General features: G+C 51.0%; 1 pseudogene; it reads left to right on the forward strand.

Annotated features, from left to right (window-relative positions):
• The window catches only part of LOC134143745 (DNA polymerase epsilon catalytic subunit A-like), a 33,753-nt pseudogene that overhangs the window by 12,019 nt on the left and 2,331 nt on the right, over positions 1-19,403 (forward strand).

Raw genomic sequence — 19,403 nt, forward strand, 5'->3', positions numbered from 1 at the left:
CGAGAGGTGCTGTTTCCCCCCATATTAGTATCTTCCTCCCCTTGCCTGTGCAGTGGGTCTGCTTCCTTGCTTTCCTAGGTATGGTGTTTATTTGCATTGATGGAATTTTTCTCAGACTGGTGCCTTGAAAGCTTCAGATCTGTGGATCTGTGTGGTTTGCCCAATGCCGTTGTGTTCATCCTTCCCATTCATATTCAGGCACTCATCTCTGAGAAAGCTTTCTCTATTTATTCCCTTTACTAGATTATTGCTGCAAGGCTTATGAGAAGATTCATGTCACCAAGGGGAGGAGCGTGTCACCACCGTCTGCCAGCAAGAGAACTCTTTCTATGTAGACAGTGTACGAGCTTTCAGAGACCGTTGCTGTGAGTTCAAGGGGCTGCATGAGGTGCTGGGCTTGAATTTCTGTTTTATTTGTCCTGCCAAAGCTAGAAGGTCCTCACCTCTCACTGAAAACTTGAACCCTAAAGGATTGCTTTGCTCAGTCTGTATGGTCAATAAGAAATATTAGCTTTCCTGACAGCTCTGGTGCAAGTGCAGGTTTTTCCCCTGCTGAATCCTAAACAGCTGCTGCCATAGTGGTTCCTATCTCTCTGATGCAATCACTTTCAGTGCTAGGAAAAAAAAACAGCTGGGGTTTTTTTGTCTTTTACTGGATCTAGAAAATCCTCAGCTCAACTCTTTTGTGATCTGGTTTGTGTTCAGTGTAGGGTACTTTTCAAACAGAAAGATGAGACAAGCAGAGAAACGATCTTAGGCTAAGAAGTGATTGCTTCTAGGAGAAAGAAGCAGCATGTTCTAGTTCTCAAATGTTTGGAGTCTTGTGGCAGAGGGAGGAGACTGACATGTAATTGCTAATATGTTGAAAGAAATGACAAGACGCTGGGACTCTGTCTCTGGAAGAATTTCATAAAGAGCTGTTTGCTTTGCAGTTGTTGGTAGTTCTGTTGTGAATCACGGAGGTGGCTGGGAAGCCTTTTCTGCTGAAATGGTTCTGCTGTTAGTCTAGATCTAATCTCTTGCTGCAAGCATTTAGCTCTTGCCAACATGATACGTGGTGTGACAGAATTGATGTAGGATGGCAGTTCTGCTGGGATTAGGTAATTCTAACTATGGGTGTGAGTTACAGTTGATGCTGCAAGACTCTTCCCTAATATAGCATGATGCCTATGCCCAACGCTTCCCCCTCAAATGCAAAAGAAAGAGCAGAAAGAAAGAGGAATTATCTTAATAACTGATACTGTTCTAGGATCACAGTGTCATATTAGGATTGAGGTGGGGCTTCATAGCCTTGATCTGGCTATTGATACTGCCTGTAGTGGAATGTAGGGTTGTCCTGACTCTGCCTCTTGCCATCAGGTGTGGAAGAAAAAGCTGTCTGTGGCTGTGGAGACAGGCGATGCCTCTGAAGTGAAGCACTGCAAGAATATGGAAATCCTCTATGACTCCCTGCAGCTGGCACACAAGTGTGTCCTCAATTCTTTCTATGGCTATGTCATGCGTAAAGAGTGAGTCTCACCTGCGGTCGTTGCTGGAGTCCTCCAGCAAGGAGCCTTGTAAACCAGAGCTGTTCTAGTGAGGCTCTCACCTTCTTAACCTGCTTCCGAAGCACAAGGGGGATGATAGGTGATCCCTGTAACACTTTTTTTGTTCCTACTAATGACTTCTTATTTATTAGTCCCCTTAGCAGGGACTTTTGCTAAACAAGGCCCTGTAGCATTGGCAGTGAATGGCAGGGTTTGTCTATAGGTGATTCTTCAGGGTGTGCGGTTTCCTGAAGTATCACAGGAAAGGAAAGGAAAATGATCTCTCCTAAGGGCTGTTGTGGTTGTCTTTTTTCCCTGAGACTTTATTTTCTGTACGACCTGATGTCCTTCCCCGCAGCTGTACTTAAGAGGTAGCACTGCATCCTTTTGACTGTCTCTCCTCCATTCACAGAGCTCACTGGTACTCCCTAGAAATGGCTGGGATTGTGTGCTTCACTGGAGCAAATATGATCACACAGGCTAGGGAGCTGATTGAGCAGATTGGGTGAGTATGTGCTGAGCTGAGGAAGAAAGGTTCTCCTGTATGTAGTGTGAGCAGATGGGTAAGGGCAGAATTTGACCGGCAGAGAAGAGGAGTAGTGGGATAGATGTGGGATTAATCAGTGGAAGCTCTGGTGTTCTGGAGATGCAGATTTCTGACATTGCCACGGCTTATTAATGCAACTGCTGTTGTATGAGTAGGACTTCCTTTGCAGAAAGGACACTGCCTCTGCCTGACTTGTGGACAGAGAACAGTTCTTTGGCATATTTTCCAATCTCTTCCAGATGGTGATTTTTTTTTTCTTCCGTTCTTAGGAGATCTCTAGAACTGGATAGGGATGGGATTTGGTGTGTCCTTCCTGACAGCTTCCCAGAAAACTTTGTCATCAAGTCAACCAATGCAAAGAAGCCCAAGGTGACAATCTGCTACCCAGGTGCCATGGTGAACATCCTTGTGCAGGTGAGTCTGGCATCTGTACCAGCCAGCTGTACAGTCTGGTAAAAACAGTGAAAGGGAAGAAAATGTTTTAGCCTTCTGTAGGCCTGCAAGCCAATCAGGCAGTTCTTGCGAATGGAGTGGCTCTACTGGCAGTGGAGTATGCATCTTTGTTCTTGGAGTTGGCTTCAGCCCAGAGGACAGCCTCTCTTTTGTCTCTGGCCCCCTGTGTAATGAGCAGGATGTTGGGGCTGACAGCTTTGCTTGCTACACAGCTACTCTCTGCCCTGCACAGCCCATAGCTCAAACTGGCATTTGAGTGGAAGGAGAGACTCTGGTATAGCAGGGAGGGTATAGTGTAAGAGACCAGGGTTGGTGTGTGCTTCTGTGCATAGACTGCCAGAAGCAGCAGGAGTCAAGACAAGAACAAGGTCCCATGCTCTGCTTGCTCAGCCATTTATGGCTATAAGCCAAAAGAAGTGACTTCAGAGTCTCCTGCACTTTTCTTCAGGTCCCATGTTTGAGTCCTACCTGCTAAATTGTTTTGTAGCTTTCCAAAGAGTTGCTTGGTCACAAGGGATCAGGCTAACTTACCCTATCTTAGCAGAGAATAAAGTATGTTCCCTCAGGAGAGCAGGGATTGATCTTTCCCGTCGTTTGGAAGGAACAAAGGCCGTCAGTGATCCCTTCAGACAGGATGATGTATCTGGGGGCTGTCTGCTCGTATAATCAGCTGAGCTGTTGAGTGAGGCTATTCTGTTGGGGCTGTGCCGGCAGGAAGGCTTCACAAATGATGAGTACCAGGAGCTGGCGGACCCAGCCTCTCTCACCTATGTCACACGCTCAGAGAACAGCATCTTCTTTGAAGTGGATGGGCCCTACTTGGCCATGATCCTCCCAGCGTCCAAGGAGGAGGGCAAGAAGCTGAAGAAAAGGTAAGAGTTCAAAGCTTGAAAAATCACCACTTCCCCAGAGTAAGGGATTGAGGGTCCTTTTCCCTGACTACATTTGAGGCGTGTTAGTCCTTGCCCCGTGTTGCCAGTCCTCTGGAGCTGGCAGCATGTTTGGTTTGCTTGTTGCTGCATACCACTGAGATCATGCTGTCTTTAAACGGCAAGTTCCTTGCATGAGATCAGTCTTTGAATCCAGCTATGCCCTGGCCTTAATTGACACACTCTGACAGTAAATTTCTGAAGATAATAGTAAAACAGCACTTCTCAAACTTCCTGATTAGTCATGGTCTCCCTGTTTGGTTTTGAGGTGCACAGGCAAACTTTGATTTTTCTTTCTATATTTTCTCTTTAAATTCACTAATCTCTGTCTGTCCCTCTCAAATTTACAGACCTCTAGTAACACTTTTCCCACAGGTTTCCACTTTAATCCCCATCTAGGGGAAGGAATGGATCTTGCCAGTGCCATCATGTTCTAGAAAAGCAATTGCACTTGACTTCACTGACTTTCTCCTGCCGCCTCCTTAAATACGAGCACGAGCAATCACGAGAGGACTGCCCACAGACCTGGGTCTGGGTTCAAAAAATACTGTCACTGTCCTCTAGCACTCCCTGCTCTTACAAGACTATGTTTGTTTCTGCTTGAATGTCTCTGTTGGATGAACTCCAGCATCCACTGTGAGTGCCTTTGCATGCCAAGGGAGTCTGTCGCAGAAGTCAAGATGATGTCAAGCACTGAATGAACTCTGTTCATGGGAGTCTTATCTCAGAGGCCCTTGATTTTTTTTCTGTGATATTTGGGGATGTCAGCAAGTGCACTTATTTCTTGTTTGCTCTCAAAGTGAAAAGAGCAGTAGTGTGGAGTTGGCTGGCAGGAACCCCTGCCAGCTGAGGAAGAAAAGACTGCCTGGAGGAGGGGTGAGAAAGTAATGTATGCTTGAGTCTCACCTCTGTTCCACTGAAGCTTCCTGTGATGGTTGTATTGAGCCATACAAATAATTGAAAGGTATGTGAAATCCAAGAAACACAACAGAAAAAAAGAGGACAGTGTGTTGTCATAGTTGTTTGAATAGCGATGTCCAGTTTCCTCTGAGTCCATTTTGCCAGCATCCCCTCGTGTTTTCCAAACAAAGCTTGATTCTCCTCTATAAGGCTTTTCCTAGTACCTCACTCCATTTCTCTACTCCTCTCACCCTGACTCTCACTTCTTGCCCTTTATTTGTGTGCATTTAAGAACATTTTGCCAATTAGTATTGGCAAGTTGGGGGCAGAGGATGATGTGCTTTTGCAGCTGGAGTTGAAGTAGTTCATAATGTTACTGCCTCTAGCTGTGTAAATATGCCTAGATCCTGCTAGTACAGAGCCCTACAGCTTGGATGAACTTACCTGGTGGCTGCCTGGTTTGGCAATACTAGAAGTACTTTGGCAGGAGGGTAGTAAGCAGCATCCTGGGAGAAGTGTTCCTTGGCATAGACCAGGTTTTGCACAAGCTCTATATCCTAGGTATGCAGTCTTCAGTGAAGATGGATCGTTGGCTGAACTGAAAGGGTTTGAGGTGAAGCGACAGGGAGAGCTGCAGTTGGTGAAGATATTCCAGTCTTCTGTATTTGAGCCCTTTCTGAAAGGCACCACACTGGAGGAGGTCTCTGCCTCTGTAGCCAAGGTGGCTGATTACTGGTTGGAGGCACAACCAGTACCTCCTCACCTACAAGGTGAGTGTAGGGTTTGCAGGATATGCATCCCCTGCATGTTTGTCTTCCCAGGCTGGGGCCAGAGAAGAGATGTCAAAGCTACCCTAACACTGTAGGGAGTATGGGCTTTGTCTGAAGAGAATGGTTGGTCCATTGTGCCTCTGATGGCTGTTTGCCTGTAATTTCTGCCTCTTTGATTCTCTAGGGCTGCTCTTTTGGGTCTTTTAGCACCAGACCTGTTATTACAGCACTTCTTTCAGCTGTTACCACTTAATTGTGGGTAAGTGTTGTCCTCCAGTCACCTCTTTCACAGAGGTAGCCTGGTGGTCCTCTTCCACCAAGGACTTTCTCTGGAGCCACTCACTGAATCAGAGGATGGCAGAGCCATTTGCCTGCAGAATCTTTTCTGAGGAGCCCGGAAGAGATTAGCTTTAAAATAACCAGCAGGAGCAGAGACAATGCCAGAAAACAGAGCCTCAAACTGGGGAGCAGGAGAGATGAGAAACCGGAGCGACTGCTCTGCTTGGGAGTTTATTGGGAGCACTTCCCCTTTGTATTTTGCATCTGGCACTACAGAGCTGGGCCCACTAAGAGTTTGCCATACAACATCATTTCAAAGCATTGCATTCACAGCATGAGTTCTGATGCAGATCTCATGTCCGTGATCTCTATATTCCATAGGTCATGTTCACAACTGGAGCAGAGATTATTCACAAACTCCTCATAAAGACAGCCATATCAATCAGTTTAAATGTTCCATGTATATGATAGCAACTAGGTTTGATCATTAGGTTCCTGATAGTGAGGTTTTTTTCCTTGTTCTCTTTTTCAGGCTGCCAACATGCCTGCTTGAGAGCTGTTTGAGCTGATCTCAGAGAACCGTTCCATGTCTCACAGGCTAGAAGACTCCGGGGAGCAGAAATCCACTTGCATCAGCACTTCCAAGCATCTGGCAGAATTCTTGGGAGCCTAGATGGTGAAGGATGCAGGGCTAAGCTGCCGGTTTATCATTGCTAAGAAAGCAGAAGGGTCTCCAGTCACAGAGAAGTAAACCTGTCTTGAGGGGCCCGGACTTTTGGGAGGATGTGAAGGGAATGGCAGGGTGAATTGATGTGGCATGACCAAGTGATTGCTGGTGTACTGGCTTGGACCATAAAAGAGACTGTAATGGTGAGTAATGCTGTGCAATTGCCTGCTGTTTGTTGGCATAGCAGAGGGGTGAGAGGAGAAGCCCAGAGAGGTGTGTGCAGGCTGGGAAGATGGGGTGCTGTGCTGCCAGTGACCTTGCTGCTGGTTGGTGCTTCCCTATCTTCTCCAGGGCCATCCCACTTGCCGTCTTCCAAGTAGAGCCCAGTGTACGGAAGCACTACCTCCGGAAATGGCTGGAGAGCCCCTCACTGCAGGACTTCAGCATGCGGGCGGTGAGTTGAACGCCCCTATGGAGCAGCACAGCCTTTGATTCTCCTGCACTAGGCTGCAGCTCCTCCCTCGGGAGGCACTATGTGGGCAGCAGTTACTTGTTGTCACAAAGTGAAGTGCTGTGGAGAGTGCTGCAAGCAAGGAGAAATGCTGGTCCCTGCATCACCCAGCGGAGCCCAGAGCAGCACCTTTCTACTCCATCTACTTCACTGTCTACTATTGTGTGTCTTGCCCAGATTCTGGACTGGGACTACTATACTGAGAGACTAGGCAGCACCATCCAGAAAATCATCACTCTTGCTGCAGCACTGCAGCAGGTATGGAGGTGGGAAAGGACAGGAGGGCTGCAGGTCTGTGGTGATGGGAGGAAAGGCAGAGGGCATTGGCTCTGGGGACTGCTTATGTGTGATTTGACAATATTCCTCAGGTAAAGAATCCTGTCCCATGGATCCGGCATCCCGACTGGCTGCACAAGAAACTCCTAGAGAAGAATGATGTGTACAAACAAAAGAAAATTAATGAGCTCTTCACTTCTGAAGGCAAGAGACAGGTAATAAGAGTGAGAGAAAGGAGTTGGCTGTGCTGATGGGCATCTCTTGCTGATAGTGTGGCCTCAGCCCCCAAATCTTCCTGCTGTCATTTCTCTCAGGTCCTAGCTAACCAGCACCAGGGGGGAACACCCAGCTCCCAGACTGGAGACAAGAGGATTTGGGGGCTGCTAAGCCCCTTCAGCCATTGGTTCCAGTCGCAAATAAAGGGAAGCAGGTCCCTATGGCAGAGGAAAGCCAGCAGGTGTCCCAGTATCTGGAACTGTCCCAGTCCTGGTGAGAGATCCTGGGCCCACCTGCTGCCATGGCCACATTCCCCTAGGGAGGTTACTTTGTTCCTGGTTGGGTGGGAAAGGGAGACTGCAGGAGCCTGAGGCCAAGATGAGGCCAGATGCTGTCACCTTCTGTGCTCTTGCGCTTGTTGGGACAAGCAACTATGATGCTGGCACAGTTCTTCTATTGATGTGTTTACCCTGATGACTGTACCTCTTTCCTTTCCTCAGATATTACCGCATCCCCATTGGGAATCTCCCTGATGACATGTCTACCTTTGATTCTGACCTGTTTTTCTCCCACCACCTCTGTCGCCACAACCATTTGGCGTGGCTCTCACCCACGGCCCGCCCAGAGCTGGGGGGTAAAGAGGCTGATGACAACCGTTTAGTTACGGAGTTTGACGAGAGAGCCTCAGTGGAGATAAACAACCCTGGCTGCTACTCCACAGGTAGGACAGCACTGAGCGGGAGCCGAGCCAAGTGCTCTTCAAGTGCTTCCTTCTTCAGGAGAAGGATGGCTGCAGTGGCAGAAGAGTATCTGAGCAGTTCTGCAGTTGCTGACAGCTTCAGAAGTTGAGCGATGATCTGGACAGGATATATGCAATTGGCATCTCCTGGGGATAGAGAGTCCTGTATGCAATAGAAAAATGCATGTAGGCATTTAAGTACAGATTATTTTCTAGTTTGTGGCCTCTCATAGCAGCATTCAGAAGATCACTTCTGGTGGTCGCTAGGATGAATCTTTCTGTGATGCAAAACAAGCTGACTGATAGTTGTTCTGAGCACCTCTGCTGCAGTTTCCAGAAAAAGCTGGTGGCCGCTGGAGGGGAAGTAGATCCAAGTTTTGTTGGAAGGTGCTCTGCTGTTTAACTGTGCAGTGAATGGGGCCATCCGTACATAGCATCACGGCCGTAGAGGGGAGAGGTCTGGCCATGTGCCAAAAGTGTCCTTTAAGGCCTGTAATACAAGGTGCGTGGCAGTCTGGAGAGCAGCACAGTTTCCCATGCTGCTGCAGTACCATACAGGCTTTCACCATTTCCTGATATGAATATCTTGATGTTGCACTCGGTAGATGCAGCAAGACCTGTAAAGAGCTCTTACAACTTGTGGAAAGTCCTGGTAAGTGGGTGCATTCATCATACCTGGAGAGGGGATTGTGTGCTTGCTGGTTCTCTGCCCTGCTTGCCCGTTGACAGGTTGTGTTTGTTCACAGTGTGTCTGGAGCTGGATATTCAGAGCTTGGCTGTAAACACAGTGTTACAGTCCCATCACATCAATGACATGGAAGGAGGTCCCAGTGTGAGTATCAGTTTTGATGTGATCCAGCAGGCATCTCTAGAAGACATGGTGACAGGGAACCAAGGTGCCAACATTCCAGCCAGCTATGATGAGACTGCCCTGTGCTCCAACCCCTTCAGGTATGTCTGTAAGGGTCAGCATGAGATAGAGCATCTGTTTCATCCTGCCTGATGCCCTCAGGGTCCTGCTTCCCAGGCTGTACCTGCGAGAGGGCAGGGTCCTCCTTCCCAGCTGACTGGCTGGCTTTAGCCTCTCCAGATTCTTACTAGCATGTGGTTTGTGGGGTGCCTTGAAGCACAACAGGCAGCTGGCTTGGCAGAGGGAAGGAGGCGAAGCCCAGCTTTGTCTGTTGACATCCTCCCTTTTAGGCTTGAGGATCAGCTCTACCTAGTGGCTCAGCCAGCATATGTGAGGAGATGCTTTTGAAGAGTTTGCCCTTTCCTGTTTCTCTTCTCTTCACCTCCACAAGGTCACAGAGGCACATGTTTGCCCTGTGGCTTATGTGCTGAGAGCTAATGCATCTCTGCTTTGGCAGAGTTGCCACTTGCTCTAGCGTTATCTGAAAACATGTCAGTGTGTGAAAGGAGGAAGGGCTCATGTGCCTGGTATGATGCTCGTCTCTGCTCTTCAGAATCCTGCCACGGAGCATGATGGTGAGCTGGGTGAAGGAGATCACACAGTATCCCAACATCTATGCAGACAACCAGGTGATTCGCTTTTACCGCTGGCTCCGCTCTCCCTCCTCACTGCTTTATAAGCCAGCTTTACATCGCCCTCTGCACAACATGATGAAGAAGCTTTTCCTACAGTAAGTGAAAATGGAGCTTGCCATGCCCTGTGCGTGGAGCAGACGGACATAGCCATGGGTGGTACTCTATTGGCACCCATAGCTGGGTCTTTTTGAGCACCTGTGGCACAACCTCTGGAAAGGCCCAGTAACTTGCAGATGCATAGTTGGTCCAACTTTTGTTGGAGTGCCTGCCATCCTGTGGTTGGAGCTCCCTTAGATGGCGAGACCTAGGCATTTGACTACTGGCTGTGCTGGAGCAGCACATCCTTCCTGAATTGTATGTTATGCTGTGGTTTGCTGTTCCCTATTTAATGGCAGCTAAATAGCAGCAGTTCCTCCAGCCTACTGCCTCCAGCTCCTGTGTTCTGCTTGACCGTTAGTGGCTGAGTTCAAGCGTCTTGGTTCTTCAGTGGTTTATGCCAACTTCAACCAGATCATCTTGTGCACCAAGAAACGGCGAATTGAGGATGCCATCGGCTACATGGAGTACATTATCAACAGGTGGGGCACACTTGGCTGCCAAAGGGTACGCTCAGCAAGCCAGGCCTGGAGAAAATCTTCTGGAGGCTGAGCTAAGACATGGCTCAAGGTGTGGAAGGAGGATGCTGATTCTTGCCTCTTCTTGGTCCTCAGCACTGCATTTCTTGCAAAGTTAGCTTTGGAAGAAAGGGGACAAGGTCACCTGGTTCTCTCGCCATCATGCCCAGAGTAGGGATCTGTCCCTTAACTGTGCTGCATGGGGCAATATTCCAAAAATATCTGTATGATTCAATCTAAAGAGACCTTTAGGAGAATGTGAGCAGTTGTGCTCTGCCCAGTCTCTTATACTCTGGCAGCTCTCAGCATCCCAGCTATGATGTGTGGGCTGCTAAGACAGGCGTCTTGACACAAGAGGCAGTTGAAGCTTGGGTATGATTCCTCTGCAGCCCTTAGTTCTGCTAATGACTGCTCTGCAGCCTTTTGTACTGAGTCCATTCGCTGAAGCATGGTTGGATGTGAGAAGTGAACTGCTCTCTTGCAAACATCCCCTGCTCCTCATTGCCTCCCATGGAGAAGGTTATTAGCTAGGGAAGATGCCAACACTGTGTGTGACTGCAGTCTCTTCCCTCCAGCATCCACTCAAAGGAGATCTTCCACTCTCTGCCTATTTCCTTCTGCCACTGCTGGGGATTCCTGCTCTGCATGGATCCAGCAAATTACGAAGGTATCAAAGGAAGAGTGCGTCCTAGCGTCCACTGTGGGGAGGTAAGAAATGGGAAGTGCTCAGTCCTGCAGAGACAAGGGTGCTGTGGGTTGAGTTGAGCAGGGAGCTATTGGTTTGGATATAGGGTATTGCTATGACATCACCAACCCAAAGCCTGGGCATGGCTTGTGCTCCATTCCAGCAGGACACTAGCAAGAGTCAAGTATTGGATGAGGACAGTGAGGAAGAAGAGGAGAACAAGGAAGAAGAGGAGGAGGATGGAGAAGCAAATGTGGAGGACTTGCTAGAGAATAGTTGGAACATTGTGCAGTTTCTCCCCCAGGCTGCCTCCTGTCAGAACTGCTTCCTGATGATTGTGTCTGGTGAGTGCAGTCTGCTGCTCACCTGGTCCTCCTTTGAATGTTACCTCTGGTGAGTAGAGCTATCCCCACCCTGCTGCTGCCCAAGCCATATGCACAGCATTCCCCACAGCTTCTTGAAGCTCTCTGTGCTACTGAGGAGGTTCTGATGTTGATCCAAAGAACCCCTTACAGTCAAAGACTGCACTGTGCTGGATATGGTACAGAAGGGACCACCTCCGTGTCTGTAAATGTCATTGTTTGGGTGGTTTCAGCACCAGTGTGAACTCTCTCAGAGAGGGGAAAAAGGTCACTAGTTCCTGATTAGTCATTGGTGCCCCAGGAGAGTCGACAAGCACAGTAGTGCTTGTGCCACTCTCTCATTGTGGACTGCATCTGGAGCTTTTCTTGTGTGTCTCTGCAGCCTACATTGTGGCTGTGTACCACAGCATGAAGGAGGAGCTGCGGTGCAATGCCCCTGGGAGCACTCCCATCAAGAGGAGGGCCACGAGCCAGGTGTCCCAGGAGGCACTGGGAGAGACGTGAGCCATGCCTGGTGAGTACGGTTAGCCACAGTTAGGCATGGGAGAACTGTGAGCAGCACTGCTGGGCCAGTCCTGAAGCAGGAAGAGAGCTGCCCTCCTTGCTGTCCCCATATGCTTCCATATGGCTCAAGAGCTCTCTCTGCTCCTCCTCTCCAGGCATGATCACTTTCTCACAGGATTACGTGGCCAACGAGTTCACGCAGAGCTTCTTTACCGTCACTCAGAAGATCCAGAAGAAGATGGCCGGTTTCCGTAATGCCGCTGAGCCCTCAGACATGTTCCCAGTGCTACCTGGCTCCTACTTGCCACTCAACAACCCAGCTCTAGAGTTCATCAAATACGTCTGCAGGGTTAGTGGGGTGGGCCGTGTTTTTTTTCTTTTTTTCGTTTTTAAAAAAGAATCTGTTGCAATTCTGCAATCAGTTTGTTTTGCCCAGCTAGCACTCGCATCAGAGTGAGTCCCCATGAGGACCGTCTTCTCTGCTGGTGGCCTTACCTAACACTTTCTCCTGTAGGTGTTGTCCCTGGATGCCAGAATAACTAACCAAGTAAACAAACTGCGCTGGGACCTGCTGCGCCTCATTGAGGTAGGTGAGTTCTCAGAAGAAGCCCAGTTTCGGGTCCCTTGCCGCTCCTATGTGCTCCCTGAAGTTATCCGCAGGAACTGCAATTTTTGCAGGGACTTGGACCTGTGCAAAGACCCTGCCCTCTCGCAGGTACAGCCTTCCTTTCCCAGGAAATCCTTTTGCCCTGGCTGCATGCATGAAGTCCCTCTTGGGGACACCAGAGGCCCTAGCATGGTTGTGCTCTTGGCCTGTCGTGAACTCACATGTTGTCCGTCTTTCTCTCTCTCTCCACCCTTTGGCTTTGAAGGTTCCATGACAGTGATAAACCTGCCTTCAGGGTTATTTTCTGTTCATCCCCTTTCCTAGCTGCCTGTGACAGTTTGAGCTGTGTTGGTGCTTTGGCTGATGCTTTATCCCCTCCCGAAATTGGTTATGGCTTCCTGGCACTTGGGGCTCTCATAATGCTCTTGTTAGGCTGCGAGGGCTGAGGCTGCACCATGCTTTCTCTTGGGAAGAGTCACACTTGTGTTCATCTCCCTTTCTCTGCCCCTCGGATGGGTCAGTGCTGCCCAGTTGGGTATGCTCCAACTGCCAGGCCCAGTATGACTCGGATTCCATTGAAATGGCACTGGTGGAAGCGCTGCAGAAGAAGCTGATGGCCTTGCTGCTGCAGGACTTGATGAGTGCTGGGCTGCCGTGCTGCGGGAGCCTGCCCTTGATGTGGCAGGCTGCAGCAGGAGGGCTGAAGCTGCTCTCTGCTCCTTGGAACCAGAGCAGCCCAACCTTACCTCTCTGACTGATGTGATGCAGTTGGGGATATGATGAGGCGAGTTTGGCTCGAGCGCTCTCCACTTCTTCTCAGCACATAGCTGCAGCCTTTTGCTGGCTGGCTGAGGCTTGACCCATTGACCTGGTGTCAGTGGTGTGTCCCCAGAGAGCCCTGTCAAAGGACTGAGCTGCTCAGCCTTGTCTGCTATCCCAGCTAAAACCCCTTTGCCTCTAGGTGTGCAAGAAGTGTCATGGTGTGAAGGAGACACTTATGCCTGTGTACTGCAGCTGTGCTGGAGATTTTGCCCTCACCATTTCTTCCCCGGTATGTATGCATCCTGCCACCAGGTCTGGCCTCCTGCCAGCAGCTCCTCTGTAATACCCAGTGAAAAACCCAGTGATAACTTGTGCGTTTCAACCTATCTGGCACAAGTTCATCTCTCTGTGCTTTCTGGATGTTTATTCGTTGCTTTGTGCCCAAGCCAGCCAGTCCTGCCTGAGCAGCTTGCAGAGCTTCTCCTGGCCTGCACACCTGTGGATAGCATGGCTGCAGCGTGGCAATGCTGGATCCCAGGGATTTCTACGTCTGCAGGAGATGGGTAATGCTTGGCTGCTGAAGGAAGTGGGTGGCAGAGCTCTGCCTGTGCTTTCTGCCAACCGCGAAGGCCTGCCCTGCGTGGGCAAGGTAGCCATGAGGTGCCTGAGGACCCCTCAGGCCAGGGAGGCTGGCTCTCCTGAGACTGCCCTGCTGGGGCGCTCTGCCTGCCTGTGCAGATCAACATGGCAAGGGCTGTTTGAGGTGGCTGCCGTGGCTCCTCTGTGGCACTGAGGACCTGATGCTGTCCTCATCCCATCCCTGCCTTTGGGATACTTTCACCTTTCCTGAGCTGTGCAAAGCCCAGATTAGCAGGTACTGCTGGCAGCCAGAGAGAGCAGGGTGTTGGTGCTTGCCCTGGCATGACTCCCCGCCCACTACCTCCACCCTCTCCTGTGCCACAAAGCAGCTGTGCTGGAGCCTATGCTCTCCAGAAGCTGCTTGGGACCAGGTAACGGAGGGGCCATGCCTGCAGGCCGGGCGAGATACAGCAGAGACCGTGGGCATGTGTTGCTGTACAGGGCAAGGCGAGTGTGGCAGCTCTCTCTTAGTTGTCTGTCCACTCTGCCTGCCTTTGGTGGCTCTGAGATTACCTCCTTGCCCACATATTGCCCCATACCATGATCTCCTGGAAGTGTGATTGGAAGCGGAGCAGAGGGATAGGAAAGAGAAGGTGCAGGTGGAGCATTGCAGTGCCAGATCCCAGGGACTTCCAGAGCTGCAGGAGATGGATGACAGGTGCCTTGTGAACAAAGTAGCCCAGCAGAGCCCTTCCCATCCTGCCTGCTGCCCTCAAATACCTCACATGGCAGCAGAGCCCTGTGTCTCCTAGCCCCATGTGCTAGTGCCCACAGATGGTGCTAGGCAGCACTTGTTCCACTCAGGTTCTGGGGGGCCAAGTGTCCGCTTTGGCAAGCCAGCACTAACACACACACACACACACACACACACACACGCACTCTTCAGCAGCAAGCAGTTTATTAGTAAATACTTACAAAGAGACCGACCCAAGGGAAATCTTGAGAAGGACCACTCCAATGCTTGTCCCGATCATCTGCATGATGAGAGAGAGAGAGTTGGCAGGCACAATCCTTTCGGGTGTCCCCGAGGAGGCAACGTAGCCCTCTGTTGTGAAGCAGCCTCCCTCTCTTTTGGAAAAATTCTGGTACTTATGGTTATTCATGGTAGGCGGAAGTCCCGGCACGTGGGCCCAGCAAGTGCAGGGAGTTTAGCCCAACTCCGCCCCTGTTGCATAAACGGGCTATGACACTGTGCACGTGTGCAGACTTATTTCGGGGGCCACATTGACTCTGGGGGTCACTATTTCATTACTCTTCAACTTGAGACCTTCATGTTGACTGCTTCTCGTGGTTATTCTGTGGCTGGGAGCCACCGAATCTCTATGTAACCAACCGCTGTTCTTTCTCACAGATTTCCAAGACCTTCTTAGTTACTTACTTGTATTCTGCTTAACACAGCGGTAGTGTTCTAGACACACAAAAGTTACAGCACGGACCATTCCCACCAAGTATCACGTAGTACGGATACAAAAGTTGCAACAGGAACCATTCCCACCAAGTATCACCTAGTATGGATGCAGCACTCTGGATCCCAGAGGTGAGGAGATCACTGAGAGCTCCTTTTCCTGTCCTTTCCCTATACATCTGTGTTCATCCTTCAGAAGGGCTACCAGGAATGGGAGACAAAGCCAGAGAGCTCTGTCCTCACCAAAGTCAAGGGCGTGACACAGTCACCAAGCAAGGTGTGGGATGTTGGGGTGTACAGAGCCCACTACCCCCTCCCCTGCATCTGCTCTCTCCCCCCCCCCAGCCCTGGCCGAGGTGAGGCTCCGACCCTCCTTTCTCCATTCTCTTCTCTTGTCTTGCTTGCTTTGGGTGGCCTCTTGGAGCAGTAGATGAACAGCAGACTTTCTGCAAGGGCTTCCCAACTGCTCCTTCATCCACATGGACCCAGCAAAGGAAGCTGTCCTGTGTGGTGGTCTGCGCTGCCTGCACGGGGACTCCTGTGTTCCCTCCTCCAGGCCCAGCACTGTCCTTGGCTCCCGATGAGGCAACCATAGCTGCGTCCCAGACACATTGGGACTGCATGTTAGGTCACCTTTGCAGTGCTGTGCGGCAGGCTCAGCGGAGCTTGGCACGTAGCACCAGGCAGGGCCCTAAGGCCTTAGCCAGGCAGGTGCGCCATGCTCTGCCTGCCCTGACAAGCAGCGTCAGGCCTCTGTGGTTTTGGATGTTCAGGGCGGGAGAGGGCACTCTCAGATCAGGTCAGGGGAGGCTCTGATATTCACCTCCTTGTTTGCCAGGGCTATTATTGCCAGCTGCAGCTATTTGTAGCAGAGGGCAGATCAGCTTTGTACTGCCCCAAAGCTTAGGGGAAACAGATTGAACCTTGCCAGACTCTGCAAGTGAGAAGCGGGAAGAAGAACGTGCCTTTGATGCTGGGCTCCGTCGTGGAGGAGAGGCACTCTCTCAGCTTTTCATCTTTCGAGGCAACCGCATGACTTTGGTGGGGCACTTTCAGATGTGGCAGCTGCCCCAGGCCTGTTGCGTGGCCAGAGTGGAGATGGCCTGGTGCCCTGGGGCAGGATCTTAGCTTTTTCAATGGGTGGCATGAGAGAGAGGATGAGTTTGCAGTGGTTTGGCAAAATGCTTTTGAAATTACCAAGCTGGTCTGTGGAAGAGCTTGGGCTGGTCTCGAGCATTGCCAGTGTGGACATGGCTTGCAGCCGCCACCCAGCATCACCTGGCCAGTGTGTCAGACCTGCTTGATGGCCTCTCTCGGACAGAGAGTCTCGGAGCCTTCCACTATTCCCAGAAGTCTTCTCACAGAGATGTTGAGCCAGATGAATGCCCCCTAGGTGGCAACAGTGAGGCCACATCTGGAATGCAATGACCTGTGCAGGGACCATGAGAGCTGCCAGTAAGCTGGAGCAAGTGCAGCAGAGCCCATGAAGATGGTCAGGGCTGGAAAACACAACCTAGGAGGAAAGGCTGAAGGAGCTGCATTTGTCCTGTCTCGGGAAAGGATAATGAAGGAGCATCTAAGATAGTGATCCAGCACCCAGAGGAGGCTATGGAGGCAGACTCTTCTTAGAGGTGCTCAGTGAAGGCACGAGAGGCAGCTGGCCTGAGGTGCCCCTGGGGGAATTAGGACTGGTAGAAAGGAAACTATTCTTGTGCCTGAGAGTGGTACAGCCCTGGGAGAGGCACCAGAGAGGTGGGAGCCCTGTGTCCTTGGAGAGGTTCAAGACATAGCTGGACAAGGTCCTGAGCAGCCTGCTTTGCGTGGAGTTAGCCCTGCCTAGAGCAGAGGGGTGGACTAGAGGCCTGCAAACCTCCTGCCCACCTCAGGCTTTCAGCAATCTGTGATTAAAAGCAGCAAGAACCCATGGAGAAATGACTTTGAAGGCAGAATGCTTCTTGCTGTTGCACTGATGCAGATCGGAGCTTTCAGGAGGCAGGTGATTTGGGGATAGTGGTGACCCCAGTGTGAGGACTCAGTGCTGGAGTTTTTCCCTGCCACTGCCATTCTCAACAGGATTTGGTTGTTTCCAAAGAGCAAAGGTTGACTCGAGCCTGTTGGGTACATGGGACAGCAGCTCTGCCCTGTGTGCTGCCTGCAGAACCAGCTCCAGATTCAGCAAAGTGCTGCCAGGGGGTGCTTTCCACAGCAGTGCAAAGTCACGGCTTGCATGTCCCTGTGTGAATAGGCATGTGTACGTGGTGGTATGAGCACAGGTGTGAACCTGTGTGCACTGTCCCAGTGTGTGTGTGTGTGTGCCCTCTGTGTGCGTGCATGTGCAAATGCATGTATGCACAGCTGCACGTGACTCTACATGAGAATGCATGTGGTCTCATCTCCATGTGCGTACGCTTGCGTGTCCCTGCGTCAAAGCATAGCTCTGCCTTCCTACAAATAGCATCATCTCTGCTGGTTGCTTCCTAGGGCGGGAGCACCTTCCGCATCCTTGCGTGGGTGGAGGTCAGCCCTGCCCAGACGATAGAGACCTGCCCTGAGGTGAGGTGGGCCTGGGAAGAGGAATGGAGAGGATGGTGGGTTACAGAGATGTGTGGAGCTGCCAGCAGAGACCCCAGGACAGTCAGTGCGGAGCTGCACGTGGACGTGATGTTGGTGCCTGTCGCTCTCCTCTGCTGCTACCATTTTCTGGCAGGGATCCCCCTGCCTGCCTTGGCTTGGGCACTGTTTGGGGGCTGCTTAGTGAGGGATCACGGGAGGGGAGATGTGTGGAGACTGAGCGGAGCTTGCTGGCGGATGCAGAGACCTGGGGAATCCTAGTGAGCACAGCTGCCCCTGGCTCAGTTCCCATGCAAGGAAATGGAGAAGAGGGTTGACTGTCTACTCCGGAGGACACACCAAGGAAAGCCATGCTAGAGTAGGGCCACCGCAGGCACGCTTAACAGCGGCTTACCCCAGGCAGCTTGCAAGGGCTGGCACCTATGCAGAGATGGGGAAGCACATGGGGTGCCCCGTCCCCTCTGCAGCCACAGCGTAGGTCTAGCAGGTGCATGTCCTGTTCTCATCATGTCCCCCATGACCCTGCAGGGGCTAACAGTTTGCAGTGCTGTATGCAACTGCGACCATGACTGTACCCCTGGGGACATGGACATGTTGGGCCACAGAGAGCTGGGCATGTGCAGGGACAAGTGATCTGTGCAGCACTGCACACTGGGCAGGATCCCATTTGCCAGGAAGTTCAGCGTTGTGTGTTCATCCTCACAGGGCAGAAGACAGGGGGCTGCATGCCTAGTGCTGGCGGCACCGAGAAGAGCTCTGAAATGCTGGCTTGGTGTCCAGCAGAGGAAGTGAGTGTCAGGTATGGGCACCAAAGATGGGTCAGATGCCTTCCTGAAAGTGCAATGGTGGATAGCACAGCCATTTCCCGTAACAATTAGGTACCAGAGGAATGAGTGTTCACTGACAGCAGGAAGATGTGGTTGAAATACATGGACAAGCCTGAAGGATGGAGAGGCAGGAGTGGAGCAGTGCCATTTGGCAGCTGGAGGAGATGCTGGCTTTTCACAGGGGATCCCTGTTCCTAGGTTGCTCCCAGAATGACGGAGTTGGAAGCACCTCTGGAGATTGCCTAGTTCAACAGCTGCTTAAAGCGGGGTCTCCTAGAACAGGTTGCTCAAGGCCAAGCCAACTCGGGTTTTTGGTATCTCCAAGGATAGAGACTCTCTAATCTCTCTGGGCAACCTGGTGCAGTGTTTGATCACCCTCACTGTAAAAAAATGTTTGTTCTTAAGTTCAGACACAATTACTGTATTTCAGTTTATGCCCATTGCCTCTCATATGATCACAGGGCACCACTGAGAAGAGCCTGGCTTCATCTTCTTTACTCTTACCCATCAGGTATTTGTACACATTGATAAGATGCCCCTGAGCCTTCTCTTCTCCAGACTTAACAGTCCCATTTCTCTCAGCCTCCCCTTAGATGAGAGATGCTTCTAGTCCCTTCATCATCATTGCTGGACTTGCTCCAGTAAGTGCATGTCTTTCTTGTACTGGTGATACCACACCCACACACAGCACTCCAGCTGTGGCCTCACCAGTGCTGAGGAGAGGGCAGTAATCACCTCCCTCAACCTGCTGGGACAGGACGTTTTTTGGTGCTCAGCTGCTGTCTCTGTAATACTGAGTTCTCAACCTTTACTCCATCCACCTATCCTTCACTCTTGCTTGCCCCTGCCTCCACTGAGAAAGGTGGTGATGATGAGGATGGTAATTATTGAGCAAGAAGGAGCAGGAATGCTCACACTGGTGGGTAGATATGGGGCATGTGGCCTTGCAAAGGGAGCGGTTAAAGTCTTTGGGAACAAGAATCCCTTTGAAAATGCCAGCATCTCGCCAGGTAACTACCCCAGAGTTCCTCCTGTTCCTGCTCTCCACCCTCCTGCTGTGCAGGCCATC

This window comes from Rhea pennata, chromosome 8, assembly GCF_028389875.1.
Source record: "Rhea pennata isolate bPtePen1 chromosome 8, bPtePen1.pri, whole genome shotgun sequence".
Taxonomy (NCBI): Eukaryota; Metazoa; Chordata; class Aves; order Rheiformes; family Rheidae; genus Rhea; species Rhea pennata.